Source organism: Schistocerca americana, chromosome 3 (assembly GCF_021461395.2).
Source record: "Schistocerca americana isolate TAMUIC-IGC-003095 chromosome 3, iqSchAmer2.1, whole genome shotgun sequence".
NCBI lineage: Eukaryota > Metazoa > Arthropoda > Insecta > Orthoptera > Acrididae > Schistocerca > Schistocerca americana.
In genome coordinates this window covers 116679236-116683451 of record NC_060121.1, presented here as the reverse complement: position 1 = coordinate 116683451, position 4216 = coordinate 116679236, and positions in this window count along the sequence as shown.

The following is a 4216-nucleotide window of genomic DNA, read 5'->3' as shown; positions in this document are numbered from 1 at the left end:
TAGTGGTTGAATGCTTCGCGCATCGCTCTTTTAAAGCAGCGCGAATCTCTACTAACTTTTGCCTGTCCTCATTCTCCCGATCTTTCTTGTACCGCGAGTGCAACTGTCTTTGCTTCCTGAGCATTCTCCGAATTGGGCTGTTAAACCACGGTGTGTCTTTTCCGTCCGTAACCCACTTTTTCGGCACATACTTGTCCAATGCGTGATTTGCAATGTGTTTAAAATTTGCCCATAATTCTTCCACGTCCATCGTACAGGAAGTAAATGAAGTCGATTCATTTACTAAGTGGGATGCTAACAACTGCTTATCTGCTCTTTCTAGTAAGAATACTCTCCTAGCCTTCTTGACCGACTTTTTAACTTTCGTAACCATAGTCGTAATGACAACATGATGATCACTAATCCCTGTCTCAACACCGACACCGTCGATGAGGTCTGGTCTGTTCGTGGCTGCCGGCCGGAGTGGCCGAGCGGTTAAAGGCGCTACAGTCTGGAACCGCACGACCGCTACGATCGCAGGTTCGAATCCTGCCTCGGGCATGGATGTGTGTGATGTCCTTAGGTTAGTTAGGTTTAAGTAGTTCTAAGTTCTAGGGTACTTATGACCACAGCAGTTGAGTCCCATGGTGCTCAGAGCCATTTGAACCATTTGAACCAGCCACCACCCCGTCTACTAGTACTCGCCATGCGAGGTCGCGAGGACCTCAGCAATACTGTGGACCCGACATATAGATTAAGTTTCGTTTTTAATGTAGCGCGTGCTTTCATTGATTTCAGCGTATGTCTTACGATCTGATACTGCTGTGTACAGTACACTAGTTTTCATGACACTCTGGTTACTATATCCGATCATGTCTGGTCTATGTTGAATATCCTCGGCTTGTTCACTACTACTGGTAGCATTTCCATACTGGCTTCTTCGGAATCCCAGAGCGGTACGCAAGTTGTACGCCATCCTGAAATGTCCAACACATAAGACAACCGTGCCAATGCTTGCCACCTAAAATGTAAACAATATTCATACTGACAAGTACACTGCCACCGTTCTTTTTCCTTCGACAACTTGTGAACAAGCCTATATTTTGTTCTAAACTGATTAGGAGACCTCACTGCCCGTGAGGCCATTTTCTAGGATGGCCTTCGGCTGTGCGTCTGAGGTATGACTTTTGAGGTATTATATATTGAGGCTCTAGTAGTTATACCACAAAGGTCTATGTTGGTCTATGTTGTTCAGACCTCTGCCATGTGTATACAGGGCGTCTCACAAGGGAACCTCCCCATCGCACCCCCCTCAGATTTAGTTATAAGTTGGCACAGTGGATAGGCCTTGATAAACTGAACACAGATCAATTGAGAAAACTGGAAGAAGTTGTGTGGAACTGTGAAAAAATAAGCAAAATATACAAACTGAGTAGTCCACGGGTCACATAGGCAACATAATGGACGTAGTAAGCTCAGGAGCGTCGTGGTCCCGTGGTAGTGTGAGCAGCTGCTGAACGAGGGGTCCTTGGTTCAAGTCTTCCCTGAAGCAAAAACTTTATTTTCTTTATTTTTGCATAGTTATTATCTGTCCGTTCGTTCATTGACGTCTTTGTTCACTGTAATAAGTTTAGTGTCTGTGTTTTGGGACCGCATCGCAAAACCGTGCGATTAGTAGACGAAAGGACGTGCCTGTCCAATGGGAACCGAAAACATTTGATCGCAAGGTCATAGGTCAACCGATTCCTCCACAGGAAAACACATCTGATGTATTCTATACGACACTGGTGACGGCATGTGCGTCACATGAGAGGAATATGTTGTCGACCCACCTAACTTGTACACTTGGCGAAGGGGTAAAAAGATTCTTCTACCTTGCCCGCTTTAGGTTTTCTTGTGGATTTGATAATCACTCCCAAAAAAGTGATGAAAACATGACAGTTTGTCACATAAACTGGAAATAAAAACTTAATCTTTTCACTCGATGGAAGATTTGAACCAAGGTCCTTTCGTTCCGCAGCTGCTCATGTTACCACGAGACCACGGCGCTCCTGCGTTTCCAGTGTCCTTGACGTTGCCTATCTGCCCAAGAACTACTCAGTTTGTATATTTTGCTTATTTTTTTCACAGTTCCACACAACTTCTTCTTGTTTTCTCAATTGATCTGTTTTCAGTTTTTCAAGGCCTATCCACTGTGCCAACTTATAACTAAATCTGAGGGGGGTGCGATGGGGAGGTTCCCTTGTCAGGAGCAATGGTCCATATTCAAGGATATGACAGGAACGACTATTCTAAGCAAAGAAGTGAGTTAAAGAAGGGCTCCAAAACACATACCTGACAAGCTATGAGCACTTGTTCAGCAGAAGATATGCGTTTCCAAGTAGCGAAGATGAACAAGTGTCCATAGCTCATAAGGTACGCATTTTCAGCCCTTCTTTAACTGACTTTTTGCTTCGAATGATCGTCCCTGTCATATCCCTGAAAGTCAATCATTCAATTGGAATACCCTGTATGTATGAATATGCTGTGTGTTAGCGGTCAGTATTGTTTCATTCCTACGGATATAGGATTCTGCTGCGTTAGTAGCTAGCGATGCTAGTGTAATATCTCACCAATGTTTGTAGATTACTTCGCACTTAGTCCTTATTCTACGTTCTTCCGTCTTCTTCCCTGCCGCCGTCGTCCTAGCCGTCGTACTAGCACTACTGCTGTCGTATGTGTGGCTATCGCTGTCTGTAGCGTCATTCGTCGCCAGTGCTCGATTCTGCTTGTTCTCTCGTTGCGGATGCAAGGTTAATCTAGTGCTCTAAATATTCTGTCCTCACAGTCGTTGAGATCGATTCATAAGGTCTGGTATCTGTAATGTGTCGTTATACAAATGTGTACTCGTCAGTCCTGTTATCAACGATCACAGAACAGAGTTTGTTCGTAGGGTCCCTGTCTCAGCATAGGAACAATCAGCCTCCTCATCAGGATTTACACGCAGCAAATGCTTGAAGTGGTACATGGCGTAGTACGAAGTGAACCATGCCCCGTCATATGTAACTAGCTTACATATGAAGGGCTTATTTCAATAGTGGTACAAGTCCATTTTTGTTCATTCTGAGATACAGAATCCTAAAGTTAAATGAGCGCTGAAAAATCTGCAGTTGAGATACCAGAAATATTCAAGCATACGGCTTCTTGCTAGAGATGAAGCTTTCTTTATGTTTGTTTGGACCATTAATGTCAGGAGCATTATAGACAGAAAACTGGAGGTAATGGGCTTGTACCACTATTGAAATAAGCCCTTCATATGTAACCCAAACTGATACCGAATGAACAACAATACTGTCACCAGTCACTGTTTATTTATATGCACAACGCGTTTCGAATGTTTAAACCTCCATCATCAGGTGGATTTACGTGTGCTAGTATAACATACGTATGTGTTGTGCTACGATTTTGGGGTAACTTGTGGCACTGTCTCCAGTGGTCACACTCTCCTTCTCTATCGTAACATACCACATGTAAACGGTAATATTTTGCAGGCCGGGGTGGCCGTGCGGTTCTAGGCGCTACAGTCTGGAACCGCGCGACTGCTACGGTCGCAGGTCCGAATCCTGCCTCGGGCATGGGTGTATGTGATGTCCTTTCGTTCGGTTTAAGTAGTTCCAAGTTCTAGCGGACTGATGATCTCAGAAGTCCCATAGTGCTCAGAGCCATTTGCACGATTTTTTGAATATTTTGCAAACAAAGATGGTGTCGTGTTCATTCGATATGACATGGTAAAACCTTACCTAAGTTGTTCGCGTTTAAAGTTAACCTAAATTGTCTACTATACACAATTTGAACTAAGACTGTGGGTAATTGCGGTGTTCGACACCCGGAACGAGGGACTTTCATTGAGCCCCGGCTACGTCACTAGGTGCGATGCTGCAGGTGTCACTTCCAGGTGGCGCAGGGCAGCACAGGGGCACAGGTGCGCCGTAGCGGGACCCTGCGACGAGGAAGCGAACGACACCCTGATTTTTGGTTCTCTCCACAGATGGAACTACATTCCTGCCGGCGCGCGCAGGTGCGTCCACGGCAGTAGGGGCCCGGGCGCCGCTACTGGCCGGTGGCGCCCGACGCCACTCCCAGCGCGCTCTGCGATTGGCCGCGGGCGACCGCCGGAGGGCGGGGGCACGGGCCGCGGTGGTGGGGGCAGCCGAGCGCTTAAAAGCACCCGCTGCGAGCGGTGGGGGCCGCAGTTTGT